The sequence below is a fragment of the Protopterus annectens genome, chromosome 7.part1, assembly GCF_019279795.1.
Source record: "Protopterus annectens isolate FY-2018-M chromosome 7.part1, PAN1.0, whole genome shotgun sequence".
In the NCBI taxonomy this organism is placed as follows: Eukaryota; Metazoa; Chordata; order Ceratodontiformes; family Protopteridae; genus Protopterus; species Protopterus annectens.
In genome coordinates this window covers 153,479,945-153,504,240 of record NC_056740.1, presented here as the reverse complement: position 1 = coordinate 153,504,240, position 24,296 = coordinate 153,479,945, and the positions used below count along the sequence as shown (strand labels likewise).

Here is a 24,296-nt window from a genome sequence, read left to right as displayed (position 1 = left end):
TAAACTAATTTGCTGTTCTTGCCCTAACTTAGTTTTGGAGTAAGACTGGCCTCAAAAGGTGTTGGATCGGTTGGACAGGAAAATAAGAATGATGTTTTATCAAATGATTTATAAAAATCAGTGCATACCAAGCCTATATATTCCCCATTCTGAAGGCAGTATGGGTCTCCTCAAAATTGATTACATGTATAGATCTGCACTCTTAGGACTGCATATATATTTGCTGAACTCACAAGACCCAAATGTAGTGAAAGTTTTAAAATATGAGGAGAATAAGTCTTAAGATGACCTCCCTGTTTAGTTTAGCAGAAGCATACCATTGTCAAGTGGGAATGGAAATCAAACCAAAAGTAGACAAAAATCAGGCAGTTGCCAAAAAACAAAAGAAAGAAATATAAGGTGACTGATCAACTGAGAAGGCAAGAAATGTGGAAAATGCATAAATACAGTTGCAAGTTTAGAAAATTGTAACAACCTCATGTTGATCAGGATCGAAAGCAGCAATGGTTAGGGAGAGGGGAATTTAAACTAAAAAAACTAAAGTTTAATATTGGCAGCCCAAGATAGTAGACTACATACAAAGTCCATTGAATGTATGGGAGGAACAGACAAATATAGGTTTTGTACAACAGAATTGGAAACGGTCACACATCTTGCTGCTGGTTGTGCTAGACTAATGGCAGAAGGACTGTATACTGAAAGGCATAATGATGTGGCAAGAGTGTTGCACTGGGGATCGTGCAAACATAATATTGAAGTAGCTGAAAAACATTGGAAGCATGAGCCACAAAGCATTATAAAAAAAATGTTTACATCCCATGGGATCACCTATTACCAGCAATTCAAAAAACAGATGAGAGGAAACCACATACAGTAGTCCATGAAAAGAAGACTAAAGTAGAATTGGTCACTGAAATTGCTACACCCTGTGACTACTTTTTTTGCATAGAGATAGACTGTCATAAAATACCAGGATATGCAGGCAGAAATGAGGCCAATGTGGAAGATGGATACCCAGACAGTTGCAATAGTAGAAGAAGCAATGGGTCTTATACAAAAATAATTTAAAGTCGTACTTGGATATGGTACCAATACATGTAACTTTGTATGAATTGCAGGAATCGTCAGTACTAGGTACATTCAGGGTGCTGCAATGAGCACTTCTGGCTAACATCAAAGATTGAAACCATACTAATTTCATGAACTTTAATCATATTTTGACTTGGGAATGGATTCCGTTTCTGTCATGGTATTAGAAACCCAAAAGACTTGGAGAAATGAAAAGGGATAGTCTTGTTAGAAGTGCAGTACTATATGAATTCATGAAGACTTCATAATTGCCTATGCAATTGCCCCTTGATCATGAACACAATAGTCACTACACAACTAATGCCAACTAACTTAGATTCTACAAAGAATACCATTCTTTCATTCCCAGCTGGTAATGTCCAAATTATCTAATGTCAAATCTTGCATTATATCTGTGAAGATAGGTGAAGGCTGCCAGCCTAGCCAGATAGAATTTTGTGGATAATTCTATCATTTGTAAATATTAATATAAGCCACAGGCTTGTTCTCTTAAATGGAAGAAAATGCTGTTAGATGTGGAACTGCAAAAATGTAACAGCAGTGCACTTTGCTGTAACAAAGCTGATAAGTCAAGCATTGGGAAATTCTTTGATCTAAAACTCTGAGCATAGATGTCTAATGGGAGGCTTTCTTCCTATTGTTTTGAGGCCAGAGTTGATGGCTAGAATTTACATGTATAATTTATTTTATTGCTCTGGCTTCCTAACCAGCTGCAAGATCAAAAGGGCTATTAACCTCCGAGTTCTATTAGCCTGGGAACCAGAAAGAAATGATGTAATCTGAAATGAATCAGTGGTATTGTGTTATCAATTTAAGGACCGAAAGAATTAGAGCATTTTAGATTTTGTCTTGAGAATATCCAACTCACCACTCTGCCTGTGTCTGTGTATGTAAGTAGGATCTTAGACTTTAGTGTTTCTCTCAGAAATGGCTAGGAACTAGGAATATTATATTAGTTTTTTCCTGTATTGATGTCAGAACTTTTCTACTGTATTATTTTAAGTATTTCTCTGTGATCTCTGAACTTTTGACTAACACTGTGTAGTAAGAAGTATTGTCTTGTGTTTTTATTATTTATTATTAAATATGTTTAAACATTTCAGCTGTGGCTGTTTTGTGGAGATAATTTAAGCTCTAGAGTACATTGCATGCATATAGTGATACTGTCTAAGTCGCTCCAAATAAGCCTCGACTGTTCAGTTACACTTGCCATTTGGATAATAATATTGCACAATGTAATTGGACACCCTTTCATAAGGGCCTTTTTGGTAGCTGATATTAGTGGGTGGTGGCAGCTGGAACTACCTTTTAGACTGGGCAGAAAAGGGGGGATAGCTGGAGAATCTGTGCCAGCCTTCCCCAGGAGTGTCTGTGTGGTTCTATATAACTCTTATCTCAAAGTGTGTGTGTGTCAACTACTTGGGCAGGGGCATGAAGCACTGGTTGGACAGAGAGGGTGCTGGAGGTTTTAGCTTGCCAACTAGGCTGAGATCTGGACCCTATAGCTGTGCCAGTGGGGAGTCTTACTGGGGACCTGGAGAGAAAGGGGGAGAAACCAACCTCAGACTGACTGTGATCTCTGTGTGCTCTTAAGGGAAACTGTACTTTACTGTGTGTATATTTATTATCCTTTCCCTACATGGACACCCCTTACTGGTGTTAGTGGTGAGGACTGAGGCTCCCTTGATTGCTGGGCCAGTGCACGGGCGTCACAATATCACTACTCATTACTGGCTGTATTAATCGATTTGCATGCTACAAAAGTGATATTTGGGATGACAGTGTTACTATAGCATCTAGGAAAGTTAATGCCAAACACGAGTTATCCTGTGAGATAGTAGGGTATAGATGTAGATCAGTGGCTGAAGTATGCAGTTCAGCCTCTGTTATATCTGGCCATTAAAAATGGCAAGTACTGTTTAAAAGCTGTTCTCCAGCTGCTGACTGTTTAAACCGGAAGTGTAAAGGGAGTGTTTTATATCTTGTCTTATCAAGCCTAATATCTGCAATGTTTCAGTATCATATCCATTGTGTATATGTAGCCATCCACTAAGATATGGCTCATCCTTCTGTGATTGCACAGTGCTGTACACACTCCCAATGCAACCTGGGACACACACTGCAGTTATCAAGTGCTGCCAAAGTGAATTTCAGTTTCATGAGTCATACGAGTAACAGATGAACTATTTCCTTGTGTAGCCTATTCAATATTATGTGCTTTTGAGGTCTTCTGTCTTCAATATTCTGTGCTAAGGCTAGTTGGTTTCAATATTCAGCATTTTTGATCATATGAAGATGATCCATATACATGTGCATGTGCACTTTGAGTCCAATGTACTTTACAATGTAGGGCAAGGTTTCTATTGCTCAGCTTTAGTTAGCAACAGATAGTGTCTCTGCACTGGGAAACTGGCCTTGCCAAGTCCCTCTTATAAGGCATCTGTCTAGATAATTTCTCTTATTAAAAATACTGAAATACTTTCCCTGTGTCTCCTGGCCATCAAGCCTCTCCCAAATGGTTTCAGCCAATTCCTTCTGGCACATGAAGAATGTACCCAGTACATTAGGGGGGTAACAACCATCCTGAGAAGCACAGACAGCCATCAGGAAGGATGCTTGTGCCCTCACTGACATCCCAACAGCTGAGGGCATTCCATTGGACCTGATCCTATCAACTAGTGGCAATAAGGGTGCAGGGAACACCTAAGTCCCTCTAACTGCACATAGTAACAAGGAATGCTATCACTGGCTTGGGCAGCTGTAGCCCATCCCCTCCTCTATTCTGGCTTTTTGCTCATGCAAGCCTCCACCTGGACTTGAGCAACAGGACCATTTGACCATGATCCACCATCTCCTCTTCCTCAAGATGAGTGAGCCATACAATGCTTCCTCCCATCTTTCCCTGCCCAAAGCTGCCAGCACCTAAGCTGCTCTTTGATCTTGAGGAGTTGGAGTCCCAGATGGAGCTTTGCTCCTCTACATCAGAGCAAGACTCCAGATATCAGAAATACCACTAGAATAGTTATTTGTCCTTATGGCAGCAATGTGTGAAGTTTCTGGCAATAGAAGATATTTGGAATAGCGTTTTAAATGATCATAGAAAGCTCCCCTCCCCTTTTTGTCAGCCATCATTGCCTTGGCCTATTTACCCATCTAGAAGCCCTTGAATGGTTTCATTGGTCACCCAGTTGCATGTTTTTGTAGTCTATTTTACCTAATAATTACAAATCTGCTTTAGCCTGGGGTATGGCTGAAAAAGTTTGTTGAACAACTTTTCTTGCATCATCTTTAATATTTCTAGGCCAGGGCTGATTTCAGTGTTTGACACTTTCAGAAAAGTGTTACTGTATGAATTGATGTTGTAGTATTGTCTGTGCATCTTTCAAATCGCTGAAAAAATCTGTAAAATTTATTGAGAGAAGTACTTTAGGGTCTTAATCTTTCTCTTACAAATTAACATTATTAGCTGTATGACTGAGTTTTGTACCACTTTTGGAAGTAGCTATAATGGGTTCTTCCAAAGTAAGGGTGAAGCCTCACAAGTGAATGGTACCATTTTTGCAAGCAAACCCATGTTTCTTCAGCTGCTGTCATCAAGAAAGTTCATTTACAATTTTCATCATCTTGCTATTCATTTGTGGTGGTGGAGTAATGTTCAAATCCACTAATGCATTTGCCTACACTTTGTTCTGTAGACCAAAAGTAACCTCATCCAGTTTATTTTTTTTCTATGTTCTGTGAAATGAGAATGACACTTCAACCCACATTTTGCCATGTTCTGTGGACTGGGCTTTGACAGCACAACACTCAACTGACATGTTCTGTGGATAGGAAGTGACACCCTGACCTACATTTTGACATTTTCTATGAACAGTATGACACCCCCAACTTCCATTCTTCTGTCTACTTGCTGATGAGTTCCTTGGTACAACTCAGCAGTTTTGTTTTCTTTGAATATTCTTTAACTCGTTCACACCTGTAGTACTATCAATGCAGTCTTCCCACCAGTGCCACATTGTCTCGTGCCATCAGCCCCAGTTTATGCTCACAGCTTTAAATTACAAAATATTATGTGAGCAATTAGTTGCACAACCACAATTTCTAAGTTCGGTGAATGTTATACTGTGTGCAATAAAAATGTATAAGCAAAATTAGACCAGTTATAATTGATGGTAAAATGGAGGAAATGTACATTTTCTATCCTTTTTGTAAATGTATCCGATTCCCAGCACTCTCCATAAACTCAATGGCAGAAAATAATAGTCTGTAGCAGAAATATCTGTAAGGTCATCATCCATTACAAAACAAGAATATGAAGGGTATTTTTGCTACTTCCAAGGAATCCCTACTGTCTGTTGACCTCTGCATTTTCTACTCTGTTCATGACCATTCTTTGAGGAGCTGCACAGATGCCTGATGTTATCTGTGGTGTCTGTGTAGATACAGACAGAACCATCTGGAATTTATTTCCAGTCAATAAGTTTCCATTCAAGAGAGTTTCTAAAAATTGCAAACTGTACAAGTACAGAATGCAATCTGAAGGAAGTGCATCAAACTCTGTTAGGTTCATAGGTTAATACTAGGGTAATTACCCTTGCAGATCATTTTAAGGCTAGCTAATTATCCTGTTTTGTTAAAATTAATCTAGTCCACTGGAGTTTAATTTCATCTAACCCTTTCTGTGATCTATAATCATGTATTGTATTCTGATAATTAGTAGATCAAAATATAGATATCTGGAGGAGCCCCATACATTGGAATAAAGCATTAAGGAGCTGCTTCTGTGCACTAGTAGTACAGCGTGTGGAGTCTTAGGGTAACTTTCCTATTTTTCTCTCCATTGATCAAAGTTATGCTTGACTGTGGTCTGGGATGACCTTTGTTTTATGTGGAAGGGGGGGGGGAGTCTGATCCAGAGCAGTGATATCATTTGTAAGATATATCTGTCCCTCCAAACCATTCTGTTAATGTTGCAGAAGAGGTTTAGGTCCCTGGAATGAGTATTTCTGATGCATCTGACTTGTGGATGCAAAGCAAGTCCAGAAGTAATTGTTCAGAGGATGCCTTGTATGCTAGACACAGGACACCTCTTAGCAGTCTGTAAGAGACTGTATATATTGGGTTTTGAGGTGGCGCATGTAGGATACATTGTTTAAACCTCTTATCCTTTTTGTAAGAAATCTCTGCAGGCATTTCAGTATTGCATGTGCTTGGAAAGATGCATACCAAAAGGAGTATTCTACTCAATGACTGGCCTAATGTGGGCTTGAACCTTGATGTAACCCCCTTGTTTTAGGCTGTACATTATAGTAGTACTTCCTTATCACAGTGTACACATGCTGGTCAAAAGGTAGGTCACTGTTCACTTAGTTCCCAAACTATTGGGTCAACTCTTAAGGGTGAGTTAGATTGGTAGTTTTGCAGGGGATTCATCTCTCCCTTAGGAGAGAATATTTTTTTTTTTTTTTTTTTTTTGGCATTTAGCTTTAGTCCATGAGACTGACACCAGTTATTTGTTTGGGGAATGCTTCCTGTAGGATTGCTGAGACTTTTAGGGATTTAATGGCTGCTCCTAATCAAGTCATTTGCAAATTTAGTTAACCAGAGCCCTTTGGTACTGTATTTTACTTCTGAGAAGATGATGCTGAACAGAAGAGGTCCCAGCACTATACCCCTGTGTTGTTTATTATGTTGGCAACTTCCTCTGTTTTGGTCTCCTGTAGCCCATCTATGAAACAGTTGGAAATCCAGAAAGTGATGAATATTCCTAGTTTATTAAGCTTTTCTTTTGTGGCTGAGTTGGGATTGTTTCCAACCTTGACCACCTCAAGCTATGTGGTGTCTACTGTTTTACCTCTGTCCATTGCTATGGTGATCTTTTCAGAAAAGTCCAGAAGACTGAATAAGCGACCTGCCTGTAATCCAACCTATGATCTTAATCCCATGATAATTCTTTCCATAGCTTTGCTAGGAGGCTGGTCAGACTTGTGGTTCTGTAATTGCCTACGCCTGTGGAAGCTCCCCCCTTTTATGTAGAGAAGTAACTGATACTGTCCTCCATATTCTTGTTACAAAAGCAGCATGATGGCCAAGGTTGAACCGTGTTGTTAGGGGTGTGACTTAATTGCACTTCTGCTATTTAGGATGCATCCTGGGATGTTGTCAGGAGCTATTGATGCAGTATTTAAAGTCACCAGGTGTGGAAGTGGTCCTCGGATTTCCTTTTATTTCAAAGGAGACTGCTATATGTTCAGACCCAACAAGCAATGGAGATACCCAAGGGATGGTGTAAGATGCCCCCATATTAGTAAGGACAAGGTCTAAGATGTTTACCCTAGTGAGTACCCTGATGGGTTTCCAATAAAAAAAAAAAAACCACTTACTATTAAATGGGTCTGAAGAAGTTCTTAAGAATGAAAGCATTTACCAGTTGTGTATTTCATGTATATTTTGTTTATTAAAAAGTTTTTTCATTTAATAGTATGTTTTTGGCGTTTTTTTTATTGGATGTTTTGTTGGTGTACTGTTTTTTTGTAGCCATTTTATTTTAAATACCCTGATTAGTTTCTCCGGAAAATTAGTATTGACAAAGTCCAGGAGTCTCTGTGCTTGTGCACTAGTGGTACTATAGATTTCCCAGTCTACAGTTGGATAGTTTAGATCACCATTAAATGTGGTATTTGGTTTAATATTGAGTGACTGTAGTTCTTGTAGGGAGTGGAGTTGCATGTTTAGGCTTCTAGCAATGATCCGTAACATCTTAATATTTTCCTTTGCTCATTTCATTATATTAGGAGGTTGCTTTCTGAAAAAAGAAATGCACGGGGGGGGGGGGGTGAACAGGCTTTCAAATATTGGCAAAGACAAAGTGGATAGGTTTAGGACATCGCTGGAGAAACATTATCAAAAAAAAAGTCCTCCCAAGCTAATAAATATTAGACCCCCTTCAAATAACACCAAAAACTAAGCTAATTATTGAAGTAAATATTTTCTTTGCTCATATTGTGAAATCATCTTTGGAGAAGGCAGAATGCTGCTCAATGCTAGGATACACAGTCTGACAAGCTCCATCATGTCTGACCTTACCAAGCTGCAAGTATGTTATAATAAAATCGCAAAATTTGCAATCAGTACTCCCACAGTACACACCACTGCACTCCCCTCAAAACACTTAATTGGCTTCAACTTCCCCATCTCATTCTCTATAATCAACTTATATTTACCCACAAACTACTTTTACTCCCCTGAAAAAAATCCCTGCTCTACAAAACATTATTCACCCAAGCACCAAAACTAGGGTTCTAAGATCCAATCAAAACCCGCTATTAGATGTAACCAAACCCAATAATTCTGCAGGTATATCCCTGTATGGCTACACTATTGCCAAGCACTGAAACAACCTTCCCCCAACATCACATCCAGTACTTTCATTACCTCCTTCAAGAAGTCCTTAACATCTCACCTACAACAATCATGGCTTTGTAGCTGTGACAACCCTGATTAACTCTTCTTCTCTGCCTACTGCTCTATTACCAGTACCTTTTACTCTGTATACCCTACTACCCTGCTAAAATACCCTTTCTTCTGGCACTTGCCTCCTGATATTAACCCCTCCTCCAACTGTCCTTATCTTCCTCTATTACCTCTTGAACCTCAATACCACCTTTAACTATCTTGGCTGTATTATTATGTCCAAAAAGAAAATAAAGAGTGCACCATCAGCTGAAATACGAACTTGTCAGCAAATAACTCCAATTAGCAGTCTATTGAGAAAGGTTTCGTTTATTCCAAATAAACAGGAGCTGCAGCAAGTCATAAAGTTAAGCGCTTTCGTTGACACCCAACGCTTCTTCAGACATAGAAACTAAATAAATCTAACTTCTTTTAAACACATGCTCACATGATGTCATAATTGATTTGATCTAATTTAAAGAGACAAGCATTCATAGAAAAAAGGTTACTATTTAAAACCTTATATTATTGACATCAAGTGCTAAAAACATTGCAAACATTAAAAACATTAAAAACATTTAAATAAATAAATTCTAATGATTTAAAGGTCTGGAAGCTAAGAAAGGCTTGATGGAAAGATGCATACCAAAAGGAGTATTCTACTCAATGACTGGCCTAATGTGGGCTTGAACCTTGATGTAACCCCTTTGTTTTAGGCTGTACATTATAGTAGTACTTCCTTATCACAGTGTACACATGCTGGTCAAAAGGTAGGTCACTGTTCACTTAGTTCCCAAACTATTGGGTCAACTCTTAAGGGTGAGTTAGATTGGTAGTTCTGGGGATTCATCTCTCCCTTAGGAGAGAATATTTTTTTTGGCATTTAGCTTTAGTCCATGAGACTGACACCAGTTATTTGTTTGGGGAATGCTTCCTGTAGGATTGCTGAGACTTTTAGGGATTTAATGGCTGCTCCTAATCAAGTCATTTGCAAATTTAGTTAACCAGAGCCCTTTGGTACTGTATTTTACTTCTGAGAAGATGATGCTGAACAGAAGAGGTCCCAGCACTATACCCCTGTGTTGTTTATTATGTTGGCAACTTCCTCTGTTTTGGTCTCCTGTATCCCATCTATGAAACAGTTGGAAATCCAGAAAGTGATGAATATTCCTAGTTTATTAAGCTTTTCTTTTGTGGCTGAGTTGGGATTGTTTCCAACCTTGACCACCTCAAGCTATGTGGTGTCTACTGTTTTACCCCTGTCCATTGCTACGGTGATCTTTTCAGAAAAGTCCAGAAGACTGAATAAGCGACCTGCCTGTAATCCAACCTATGATCTTAATCCCATGATAATTCTTTCCATAGCTTTGCTAGGAGGCTGGTCAGACTTGTGGTTCTGTAATTGCCTACGCCTGTGGAAGCTCCCCCCTTTTATGTAGAGAAGTAACTGATACTGTCCTCCATATTCTTGTTACAAAAGCAGCATGATGGCCAAGGTTGAACCGTGTTGTTAGGGGTGTGACTTAGTGCACTTCTGCTATTTAGGATGCATCCTGGGATGTTATCAGGAGCTATTGATGCAGTATTTAAAGTCACCAGGTGTGGAAGTGGTCCTCGATTTCCTTTTATTTCAAAGGAGACTGCTATGTTCAGACCCCAATAAGCAATGGAGATACCCAAGGGATGGTGTAAGATGCCCCCATATTAGTAAGGACAAGGTCTAAGATGTTTACCCTAGTGAGTACCCTGATGGTTTCCAATAAAAACCACTTACTATTAAATGGGTCTGAAGAAGTTCTTAAGAATGAAAGCATTTACCAGTTGTGTATTTCATGTATATTTTGTTTATTAAAAAGTTTTTTCATTTAATAGTATGTTTTTTGGCGTTTTTTTTTATTGGATGTTTTGTTGGTGTACTGTTTTTTTGTAGCCATTTTATTTTAAATACCCTGATTAGTTTCTCCGGAAAATTAGTACTGACAAAGTCCAGGAGTCTCTGTGCTTGTGCACGAGTGGTACTATAGATTTCCCAGTCTACAGTTGGATAGTTTAGATCACCATTAAATGTGGTATTTGGTTTAATATTGAGTGACTGTAGTTCTTGTAGGGAGTGGAGTTGCATGTTTAGGCTTCTAGCAATGATCCGTAACATCTTAATAATTTCCTTTGCTCGTTTCATTATATTAGGAGGTTGCTTTCTGAAAAAAGAAATGCACGGGGGGGGGGGTGAACAGGCTTTCAAATATTGGCAAAGACAAAGTGGATAGGTTTAGGACATCGCTGGAGAAACATTATCAAAAAAAAAGTCCTCCCAAGCTAATAAATATTAGACCCCCTTCAAATAACACCAAAAACTAAGCTAATTATTGAAGTAAATATTTTCTTTGCTCATATTGTGAAATCATCTTTGGAGAAGGCAGAATGCTGCTCAATGCTAGGATACACAGTCTGACAAGCTCCATCATGTCTGACCTTACCAAGCTGCAAGTATGTTATAATAAAATCGCAAAATTTGCAATTGGTACTCCCACAGTACACACCACTGCACTCCCTCAAAACACTTAATTGGCTTCAACTTCCATCTCATTCTCTATAATCAACTTATATTTACCCACAAACTACTTTTACTCTGAAAAATCCCTGCTCTACAAAACATTATTCACCCAAGCACCAAAATCTAGGGTTCCCAAGATCCAATCAAAACCCGCTATTAGATGTAACTAAACCCAATAATTCTGCAGGTATATCCCTGTATGGCTACACTATTGCCAAGCACTGAAACAACCTTCCCCCAACATCACATCCAGTACTTTCATTACCTCCTTCAAGAAGTCCTTAACATCTCACCTACAACAATCATGGCTTTGTAGCTGTGACAACCCTGATTAACTCTTCTTCTCTGCCTACTGCTCTATTACCAGTACCTTTTACTCTGTATACCCTACTACCCTGCTAAAATACCCTTTCTTCTGGCACTTGCCTCCTGATATTAACCCCTCCTCCAACTGTCCTTATCTTCCTCTATTACCTCTTGAACCTCAATACCACCTTTAACTATCTTGGCTGTATTATTATGTCATCCTATTATGATCCTACTCCCTTCTCTACTACATACACACTCTTACTACACTGAAACCCGCTAATATACGTTTCTCCCTACTCTGTCCTACTTTCATCATACTCCCTCTCTACGCCACAACTCAGCCCATTATTGTTTCCTCTCCCTTCTCTGTTCTACTTCCAATAAGCCAATGCCTCCTCCTGTATGGCAGCTTGTAACCCTTCCTTCCTTCGAGATCTTTCCAAACTGCATACTCTACCAGTAATGCATCTAGACTCTGCATAGTGCTCATAAAAATTATTTTGAGTCTGAAATTAAATACCTTTCAGGAAAATTATTGGCTATTTCAATCAAGACAATGTCTTTGGTAATCTGTCTAGATCTCTAAATGTGTTATGTAAACTCATATGTCTAAATGTGTATGTAAACTCTCTGCATCACTGATGTATTTCAAAGTGAGTGGAGTGAACATAGACAAATAATATAAATATTATTACCTGTATCTGGAGCTTTTCTACCCGGGCCTCCATTGAAAAAGGACCTTTTGTCCAATTGGACTTTCCCGGTAAATAAATGTAAAATAAATTTGTTCTGGCATTAGGCATGCTTAAAAATGTTTAGGAGAAGTGCTGCCACTAAAGTACAAAGCCCTAAATTTCACAAAATGTCAGAGTTACCATAATGCATTTTGGTCTGATTCTTATACATTGTTTTCCAGCAAAATGTTGAGGAGTGCAGTCACTAAATAATGATATACATCTGAGTTTCAGACTTCATATTCTTCAGAAAATAAAAATCCATAAATTTAAAGTGAGAGTTGTCTTTTTTTTATCCTTCAGAAATGTGCATTAATGCAAAACCCATTATTACAGAAACTTTCTAAGTATATAAAAATAAAATTTAAAGTTTTTCTATTTTTGAGTGGTTGCCCACCATTTTTTTTTGGCTTTTGCCCTGATTCTTTAGTTAAAAGGTTGAGAACTGTGTAATCAGATAAGCAAAATGAGCACTTATCCTGGATAGTGTCTTAACTGTAAAACCATAAGAAACAAAAATTACACTGGTTGCATAAATTATTTAACAAATGTGCAGTGTAGTCAGCAGAGTACTTCATGTGCAAAACAGCATGTATAGGCTATTTCAATTCTTTATTCATTTTGAGAGGAAGCAAACATTACCAAAAGAAGCTATGACATGGCATGTCTCTGTGTGGGTGTAGCTTTGTAATGAATTGTACTGTGTAAAACAGCAATGCGCTAAAATGTTAATGTGGCTGTTACGTATTTGTTTAACTCTATTGCTTCATTTGATTACAATATCAGAGGGCACACTGTCTATAAAGCCACATTGCTTAGTAGGTATATGTGTGCTTACACAAGTATAGGAGGGCTGTAATAGGTTGCACTGTGTGTCTTGCAACAATAGGCTAAAATTTGGTTGCATTTACTCAGTTTATCAGACTTTGGTGGTGAACAAAATAATCTGGATGTACTTAATGGGAGCAACTCTGTGTGTAAGGAGGGTTGTAATGGGTTGCACTGTGTGCTCCTGGCAGTAAAGAACTAAAATATATTACTGCAACTTTTATCTATCTATATATTTATTAATTAATTTGATCATAATCAGATGTAGAGTGGCTATACTTGGTGAGCACATCTTTGTGTGGGGGTTGCAAAGGGTTGCACTTCAACCTTCTCACAGCTATAAACAAAAATATAATGCTGTAAAAAGGTATTCATTCATTTTATCACAGTCGCAAGTCTGAAGTGTAAGTGATAAAATGGTTTTATCTGGTCACATCTGTAGATGTGGTAATAAGCTAACAATAGTGGCAGTTATATATTTCATCTGAGGTATGCACAGTGAGTAAAGTGGCTATACTTGCTGGGCACATCCGTGTATGTGGCTCACACATGCATGTACATGAGGATGGGTTGTACTGAGTCACATGGTATGCACTGGACAGAATCTGGCTAAAATATCACTGTTGCTGTTTGTGCATTTTTTCATTCATTTTTATCACAATCAAACATTGTGTACAAAATCATTAAAATGCCTGTAATTCACACACATGTTTTGGAGGAGGTTTGCAATGGCCTAAAGTATATGGATCAGACAGTAACAAACTAAAATACATAGTCAGGTAACCATTTTTGCCTTGCATGGGTATAGCTGTTGTATGTATTGAGAAGAAGCATAATGCATTTTAGAAAATGTCTTAATACTGGCCATTGTTGGCAAGTTGTTCTGCTGTTAGCAGCCACTAAAATGCACTTTTGCATTGCTGTGATTCTGGAATGCCATGTTAGTTTACTTTGCCCCTCACATTAGACTCTATTGTTCATTTAGGCAACAAGAGGTAATAAATTATTGCTACTGGTCATTTTCTGACTATCTTGCTGGAGGGCATGTAGTGGACTTTACTTATACAGTGCTATACACTGACAGACTACTGAAGGGATACTTGTACATCTGTGTGTCTGTTGACATTCTGAAGTACTTCTGGACGAAGATTACTTATAGTGAGCAAGTGAATGCTCTGCACAAGCAGTGTAGTGGATTTGCCTTACCATGCTCCTCCTCCCCACAAATAGTACGATACTGGAGATTATTTTTATATTAGTTAGGGGATGCAACCCCCTGCAACATTCAGGGCTACCTTACAGAATCCCTTTAGAAATACAGGAGCCATTCGCAAAGACCAAGTATGCAAATGAGTTGCATATGATTACTACAGGTAATCGATTGTGTATGTATTGTCCTCCTTAGATTATACATAGAAATTCTGAAGGCTTGTGAGTAAATTACATGCAACAGTCATTGTTTCTGCTTCTCACTTACTAATAATGGTATGTAGAATTTCTGTTTGTATGACAAATATACATAATATACCAAATGACAATCCAGCACAGGAACAATCACCACAAGCTGCAGGCATCAAACAATTCAGCAAAACAAAAAACATTCAGCAGCCAAGGAACAGAAATGCAGTATCAGTTTATTAAAAAGCACCTCCAAACAAACCCAGACTTCTTTTGCTAAATTTTTCTCGGTGGATTAAATAAGTGCCAGTAACTAGGAACACACACAAGTTCCCATTCATCATCATCATCTTTCGGCTTTTCCTGTTGGGGGTCGCCACAGCAGATCATCTCTTTCCATTTCTTCCTATCCTCTGCATCTTGCTCTGTCACACCAACCGCCTGCATGTCCTCTCTCACCACATCCATAAACCTTATCTTAGGCCTTCCTCTTTTCCTCTTACCTGGCAGCTCCATCCTTAGCATCTTTTTCCCAATATACCCATCATCCCTCCTCAGCACATGTCCAAACCAACTCAATCTCGTCTCTCTTGCTTTGTCTCCAAACTGTCCAACATGAGCTGACCCTCTAATATACTGATTCCTAATCCTATCCATCCTAGTCGCACCGAGTGCAAATCTTAACATCTTTAACTCTGCCACATCCAGCTCTGACTCCTGCCTTTTTGTCAATGCCACTGTCTCCAACCCATATAACATAGCTGGTCTCACTACTGTCTTGTAGACCTTCCCTTTCACTCTTACTGGTACCCGTCTGTCACAAATCACTCCTGACACTCTTCTCCACCCATTCCACCCTGCCTGTACTCTCTTCCACATTCACCATTACTCTGAACTGTTGAGCCCAAGTACTTAACCTCGTCCACCTTTACCAACTCTACTCCCTGCATCCTCACCATTCCTCTACCCTCCATCTCATTTACACACATATATTCTGTCTTAGCCCTGCTGACCTTCATTCCTCTGCTCTCTAGAGCATATCTCCACCTCTCCAGAGTCTCCTCAACCTGATTCCTACTCTCAGTACAGATCACAATGTCATCTGCAAACATCATAGTCCACGGGGCCTCCTGTCTGATATCATCTGTCAACCTATCCATCACCACTGCAAATAAGAAGGGACTCAGAGCTGATCCTTGATGTAATCCCACCTCCACCTTAAACGGATCTGTCACTCCCACTGCAGTCCTCACCACTGTCACACTACCCTCGTACATATCCTGTACCACTCTTACATACTTCTCTGCCACTCCCGACTTCCTCATACAATACCACAACTCTTTTCTAGGCACCCTGTCATATGCTTTCTCCAAGTCTACAAAGATACAATGTAACTCCTTCTGACCTTCTCTGTATTTCTCCAATAACTCTCTCAGAGCAAACATCGCATCTGTAGTGCTCTTTCCTGGCATGAAACCATACTGCTGATCACTAATCATCACCTCCCTTTTTAACCTAGCTTCTACTACTCTCTCCCATAACTTCAAGCTGTGACTGATCAATTTTATCCCTCTGTAGTTACTGCAGCTCTGCACATCACCCTTATTCTTAAAGATAGGTACCAAAACACTTTTTCTCCACTCCTCAGGCATCCTCTGACTTTCCAAAATTTCATTAAACAATCTAGTTAAAAATTCCACTGCCATTTCTCCTAAGCAGCTCCATGCTTCCATTGGGATGCCATCTGGGCCAACAGCCTTTCCATTCTTCATCCTCTTCATAGCTGTCCTTACTTCCTCCTTACTAATCTGTTTCACTTCCTGATACACTATCCCCACATCATCCAACCTTCTCTCTCTTTCATTCTCTTCATTCATCAGCCTCTCAAAATACTCTTTCCATCTACTCAACACACTCTCCTCTCTTGTGAGTACCTTTCCCTCACTATCCTTTATCACCCTTACTTGCTGCACATCTTTCCCAGCTCTGTCCCTCTGTCTAGCCAATTGGTACAGGTCCTTTTCTCCCTCTTTAGTGTCCAATCTCTCATACAACTCTCCATATGCCTTATCCTTAGCTTTCACCACCTCTCTCTTTGCCATGCCTCATCTCCTTATACTCATGTCTACTTTCTTCATCTCTTTGACAATCCCACTTCTTCTTCGCCAGCCTCTTCCTCTGTATACTCTCATGTACTTCCTCATTCCACCACCAGGTCTCCTTGTCCTCCTTCCTCTGTCCAGATGTCACACCAAGCACCTTTCTAGCAGTCTCCTTACTAGTTCTGCTGTAGTTACCCAGCTATTCGGTAACTCTCCACTGCTTCCCAGTGCCTGTCTTAACTCTTCCCTAAACTCCACTTCACAATCACCCTTTTTTAACTTCCACCATTTAATCCTTGGCACTGCTTTCACACTCCTCCTCTTGATCACCAACGTCATCCTACAGACCACCATTCTATGCTGCTTAACTACACTTTCCCCTGCCACCACTTTACAGTCTCCAATCTCCTTCAGACTGGCCCTCCTACATAGGATATAATCCACCTGTGTGCATCTTCCTCCACTCTCGTACGTCACTCTATGCTCCTCCCTCTTCTTAAAATACGTATTCACCACAGCCATGTCCATCCTTTTCACAAAATCCACAATCATCTGACCTTCTGCATTCCTCTCCTTAACACCATACATACCCATCACTTCCTCATCCCCTCTGTTCACTTCACCAACATGCCCATTAAAGTCCGCTCCAATCACTAGTCTCTCACCCTTGGGTACACTCACCACAACTTCATCCAACTCACTCCAAAATTTCTCTTTCTCAAACATCGCACACCCAACTTGTGGAGCATATGCACTAACAACATTCATCATTACACCATCAGTTTCGAGCTTCATGAACATCACTCTGTCAGACACTCTCTTCACGTCTAAAACACTCATGGCATATTGTTCCTTTAGTATAACCCCTACCACATTTCTCCTGCCATCCACACCATGATAGAACAATTTGAACCCGTTTCCTAAACACCTGGCCTTACTTCCCTTCCATCTGGTCTCTTGCACGCACGATATATCAACCTTCCTTCTCTCCATCATATCAGCTAGCTCTCTTCCTATACCAGTCATACTGCCAACATTCAAAGTTCCTACCCTCACTGCTACACTCCTAACCTTCCTCCTCTCTTCCTGCCTTTGGGCATGCCTTCGCCCTCCTCTTCTCCTTCGGCCAACAGTAGCCCAATTTCCGCCAGCACCCTGTTGGCTAACAGTACTGGTGGCGGTCATTGTTAACCCGGGCCTCGACCGATCCGGTATGGAAATATGAAATTTTCGCGCCATAAGTTATGTGGCAGACTTTTTACGCTGGATGCCCTTCCTGATGTAACCCTCCCCATTTACCGGGCTTGGGACCGGCACAAAGAAATGCACTGGCTTGTGCATCCCCACTAGCTGGGTTACACACAAGTTCCCATTACCATTACTTAATACAAATGCACCCAGAGGAGTAGCTGGGCCATTTGAAGCCAAGGGCAAGACTCTTAACCCCCCCACCCCCCCAGGGATGGGAAAAAAATGCCTTGACAACAACTTTTCACAAATACTGAGGCCAAGATGCCCAAAAACATGTACAAACAGGACGTTTTATTGAAAGTTTAACGTATTTTCAGAGTTGATCATTTAACTGTCATATGATGAACGACCAAACACAACACTGCTGTAGCAATGTAAAGAAACCTTACAGATATTGCAAATAAAGCAGAATTCGGCATAATACACATCTCTTTGCAGGTAAAGCAAAATGCCAACAGTGGCATAACAAAATTATACTATTAATAGTTAGGTAAATATGAACTGCAACACAGAAAAACATGAACTAATTGTGGCTGTGGCACAAACCGAAAAATCATTGCCCAAGGGATAAGCAGCTAAAATATACATTCTGACCCCTCCGTACATTTTATGCATATGTGTACTACACACAAGTTTAGTTGTGCATTGCAACACTCTTTGTACCTGATGTTTACATCATGTTGACAGCTCCTTGTAACACAATGTTTTAATATTTGGAGCTAGTTCAGGGAACACTGGATAATTTACACAGCAATGTGCCGTTAACTGTCTGGTAACATCATGCCCTAGTGCCATCAGATTAAGACAATAGACACTTACACTGTGTGTTTACTGTTTAACAACAGGGGTGTGCTCTACTAGACAATAATGGCTGTACCTCCGATTGCCTTGTTTCAGCTATAAAATCTCTCCAAACATAACCAATAAAGATGCATATAAATTGTAAGCAAGTAGGCAACAAAAGAAAACAAAAACTGGAAAAAAAAATGAAAGAATAGTCCCTTGGATTAAATTGCTTCTGACAGTACATACTGGATTTTTCTCATACTCAAAAAGTTCAGGGTTTGATTCTAACCTTTGGGATGGGAAAGATAGCTAGGCGTAAAAGGGTTCAACAAGGTCAGATAGCCTACTACTAATCTATTAACTTACACACATATATGGTTCTTTTGTTACTGCACAAAAGCTATGATAGATATATATCTGACTTGCATGCTAGTCATCAATAAAGGAAGTGTCGGAGTTAAAGTTGACTTCATTTTAATTATAAACACTCATTTGATTAAAAACCCTCTAATAATCCTAAATATCAAATCCAATAACTATTTGTATACAGCTTTACATTTACCTATCCTATTTTAAGATACTTCAGATGCTTAAACTACAAAGAAAGAAGAGAAGTTTCCAAAGCCCTGTACTAATCTCTGGCTCAGACATACAGTGTAATATCTTGGGCAGCATTATTCTGCAAATTTGCAGTAATTGTGGTCATTTCCAGGAAGTCTAATGAGATCTCAAGAAGACTATTAAGAATATAGAATGCAGTGAGGCCTCATTTTTATTGATTTTTTTTCTCCTTAGTTCACCTAAGCGACAAATGGACTTTCAGAGTATTATGTAGTAAGAAACATGCTGAATACTTAGCCGTGCCCCCTTGCAACTATTCAGATTTTCCCCTCATAAAATGTGTGGTTTTCTGGCAAATCAGTGGGTACTGAACTCCTTAAATAATGATATGCGTTTGTATTTCAGACTTCATTTCCTCTGGAAAATGCACACAAAATCCTATTAATCTAGCAACTAAGTTTAAACTTAGAAGAATAATCTTTAAAACCTGTCCCTGTTTTTGGCCTAACCCCATTATTTTAGGCTTTGTCCAGATTTCTTGTGCTAAGAGGTTGAGAAGTATGCCCCCATGAGACAGACCTATATGTTACTTTTTTCAATGAACAACAAGAAATAAATTAATACTAATTTTGAGTGTGTGTGCATCTCCCCACCACATTGGGGAGGCAGGAGAGACTGCTCCCTCCCCGCAAAAAAAAAAAAAAAAAAACACTTAAATTTCATTGAGCCTGACCATCAAAGGGTTTAATCTTGAATAAGTCATAGTGGAAGGACTTGCTATATCGTTGTTTTAAAATCACAGATAATGTAAATTTAAAGTTATGCTTGGCTTTGCCTATCGAGCAGTGTAGCTGCATTGTTTGCTTTCTTTCTCTAAATATCATGGATCCCTTCAGTAGTTTGTGTATGCAAAAGCACTTTAATGACACCAAAATAAAACATTTCTCCCAATGACTTCTTCAGTAGTCTGTCCCTACATCCATGTATGTATGTATGCACACGCACCAAATGAATCCTCCCAATGACCCCTACAGTAGTCTGTCCACTCATATATGTATACACTATGCACAATAAGCACCAAAATGAAACATGTCCACAATGACCCTTTTGAAGCAAGTACTCAAAATGAATGGAACTGCCCCCTCCATCATCGCCCACTATATGCAAAGCATAGTATATAAACGTACTTCACTTCTCTGTTTTATCTGCCATGAGCAGCTGTCTGCTCATGTATGTATGTGCACTATCCACAAGCACCAAAATGAAACATGTCCCTCAACAATTCTTTTGAAGCAAGCACTTAAAATGAAAGAAACAGTTCCCTCCAACTTTGCCTACTATATATAAAGCATACATGACCCTACTTGTCTGTTTTTTCTGCCCTCCACAGCAGTTCCAGTTCACAATAAGTCGGTTGACTCAACTGAGTCAACGAATTTAATCAAGGTCCAACTGTTGAATCAGTGGTTTTTAATTAATAAATGCATCCACAGTGAGCGATTTCTGTCAGACTGTCTTTATTGCACCACCCCTTCTACCTGCACAGCCAATCACAGGTCATTTTGGGGTCGTGCCCATGAAAAATGATGTAAGCAGAGGTGGGACGTACACACAAGAGACTCTGACATCTGTTTAGGAAGGTATGTGTCGTTGCAGTCTTGTTCCCCTTAAAGGGAAATTTACAAAAATATATATCTTATTAAAATATATATTTCGTTACATAGCTGAATGAGCTGAGACTTGCACCCTGCACAAGACAGCATCTAGGGTGATTGCCCCATTGGCCCTGCCCTAGCTACGCTAGAAAACAGACATCGTATAACAAAACTTCCCGAAACATCTAAAGGGTAAATATAGTTACAAAAATAGAAATATGTGCATGGAAGAAAAATATAAACACAGCTGAAGATTATAGATTGACATAGAAATTACAAAATGTTTCACTTTTTTTTTTTTTTTTTTTTTGCTATATCTAGTACAATGTAGTTTAAGTAGAATGTAAACAGTGCCCCAGAAAACACTCATATGGATTCATTATAATGTACTAATATAATATGAAAGGCATCAGATACTGAACCTCCCTAAAACAATAACAGGGTAAATATAATCACAGAAAAAAATTAAACATACAGCTAGAAGCTATACGTTCTCATTCAAACCAGGACAGAAATGTGCACCAGTAGAGAAAATCCAAACTTTTTCCTTCTTATCCAGTATTTATTCCAAGCAACAGGCAGTAGGTTGCATTTTTCATGGACTGTAATTAATACTCATAAAACAAGAGAGGCTTTGGGGTAAAAATTAATGCACTTGAGCAATGTACCACACTCCTGTTTATAGCAAATAGCACTGAGATGAAGACAAATTTGTTCCTTAAAAGGAAATGAGGTCCTGCCAACATAGAAGGTGCTACAGAAACAATTAGCCATGTAAACAACCTTAGAGGTGTCCCATGTAATACCACAAATATAAAAAAAAATCTTAGAAGTATTTCTAGCATAGAGATGATGTACCAGAATATATATTGTGGCAGAATTCCCAATATTTTTTCAGGACCAGTCAACCTCTTAATAAAGAATTGCTTCAGACTGTATTAGGAAGTATGTTACAAAGAACATTGTTGGCAGACAACTCGTCCCAAATGAGAATCAGTAATGTTTCTGATGGCACTGAAATTATACCTATAATATAACACAAGCATAGAACTAGAGGGTTGCTCTACATTTCTATCCTGATATGTCAAAATATCAACTTGAGTTCTAAGAAATATCACATCTGGCAGATGTAGCTTGTATGTAGTAACACCTATGAAAACTTCTGTTGGTTAAATCTTGAGTCTGACTATGAGGTTATGAGCTTCATAGGAATGAAGTGATGTTTAGGAACAGCTTTAAAATATGTCTAGGATGGTGACTTCTAGAATCTAGAAGAGCATTTTTACTAAACAATTTCCTGTATAAACTAGAAACAAGCATACTCTCTGAAGTTTTGGTAATATTAACATCTAAAAAATTGATGTTAACAAAACTGGCAGTTGCCGGTAAATTTAATATCAAATCAATGGAACTGAGAGTCAGATTCATTAAACACAGATAGTAGACCCTTCAGATGATCCAATGAATATCAAGGTAGCATCTCCACACATCTGATTAAGAAAAATATTCTTTTTGTACAATAGTACCTGTTCAAAATATCCCGTGAATATGTCAGCATATAAGGGAGCAAACAGCTGCATCCATGTGAGTACAAAAATAGAGAGAGATGCAAATCATCCTATCAAATGACACGAGTTAAAACCAGCTTAGTAAACCCGACTAAAAGGTCATTTAAACTCAAATTAATACAAATTAGCTTCTGAGAATCATAGATGATAGAGGTATACAGTGAATTTGACATCCGGAGTGCAGTGAAACCAATGCCTATTTGCCTGCACATCAGAGAACAGTTGTAAAAACTGGGTGGTATCTTACAGTCAAGGCATAATCAAAGGAGGCAGAGGCATACCTCTCAACCTCTTAGGGTAAGAAAACTGGACAAAGGCTAAGTTTATTTGGGGACAAAAGCTCAAAAATAGGGACATATTTTAAATACTGCTCTTAGAAACTTAGAAAGTTGATAGAATAACAGGATTTGTGTTAGCATGCATTTTCTGAAGGATGTGAAGTCTGAAACTCAAAAGTATATCATTATTTAGTGAATTTAATCCACAGTGATTTGCCAGAAAACCACAAATTATATGAGGAACAGACCAAAAATAAGAGGCAAAAATCTGGACATTTGAGCAGTATGATTGTGCATTGAGCTGTGTGCCTATACATTATTCATTTCTGCAGTGTATATTCTGTGCTGCTCAGATACTGCGGTGGTGGTGCTGTGGTAGCATTGTCACCTCACAGTAAGACGCTGTTCGATTCTCAGCTAGAGCGTCTTCTGTGTGGAGACGTGTGAATGGGTGTACCTTCGTTGAAGGTTGTGCGTCAGAGCTGGCAACTTGGTACATAAAAATCTACTGCCAATCATTAGTGGACCGGAGTTCCGCTGTGGCAACCCCTTACCAGGAAAAGCCGAAAGACACAAACATATTCTGTGCTGCTCAGAGTTTTTCTGTCTCCAAATCCCTTCCTTCTGTAAATGGGATTTTGACCAGCAGGACAAATCCAGTCAATGGAGTTTTGAGTAGTTAACAACCACTCTCTCGATTTCTTCTATAGCTAACCAGTGCGTTGCCTTTTTCCTATTCATTGCCTTAAGAAATTGCAACATAAACTTGCAATCAACCCTGTAGTATTCTGTTAAGCAGTCATTCATTTTGCCTTCCAACCCATGTCTATTTGGGTATTGCTGATACAAGCCGAATTATCACCACACTTTTTTTTTTTTTTTGCTCAGCAGCTTATTTCCTGGGCTAATGACCTGCCATCTGTATCTCCAGGCACTAGTCAATATGCTTGTATTACTCCTCCACTTTTCTTTTTAATTCCACTTTTGCGATGTCCTCACTAATCAGTCCTTCACATTACAACCTCTCTTGAAAATTTAGAAGTGGAAAAAAAATTGTACTAGAGAATGGCATTTTGTTTCCAAACTGGCCTATATCTAACAGATTTTAAAGCATGGTTTTCATGTTTGCCAATTAAAACCTTTAAGAAAAGTTTGATATAAATACATTTCTATGCTCAAAAGTAACTGGTGTGCTGGTATGATTTGATCAGTCCAGTATCATGCTGGTATACCATTCATTTAAATTTTAATTGTTTTGTAGCGTTTAAGAATTTCTACTACTACAAAAACAAGGAGTATTCTGCTCATATATGTGCACACACGAGTGTGTGAGTGATATATCTTTATATACATGCGTATGTATAACATCACACATGCGCATATGTATAATGTTTTTGCATATATAAGTATTAGCTGCATGCCAATTTACAGCAGAGGTTTAAGGCTGTGAGATGATGAGTTTCATTCTGTAGTCAAAGGTTTGATTCCCTCAGCATCTGCCTGCCTACTGTGCTACTTAATCTAAGCAAGCCACTTAATTGGGACAGCACTTCTGGTCAGCCCTGAAAAAGCTTGCCCCAAGTGGGTTTTTGCAATTAACATTTGCTGTACAAATGGGTTTTTATAACCTCTACATTTTTTGAGACATGGCCTTTCAATACAGATGTAAAGATAGTAAGTTACATTCCTGCAGTGTTTATGGTATACAAGACTCGACTGTTTGTTGGGAAC

At 39.0% G+C, this 24,296-nt stretch overlaps 1 protein-coding gene across 3 annotated transcripts in view; it reads left to right on the top strand.

The window, feature by feature from the left end:
• GRIP2 (glutamate receptor interacting protein 2) overlaps nucleotides 1-24,296 on the top strand; it is a 2,580,489-nt gene that overhangs the window by 719,820 nt on the left and 1,836,373 nt on the right. The gene's annotated exons all lie outside the window — the stretch shown is intronic.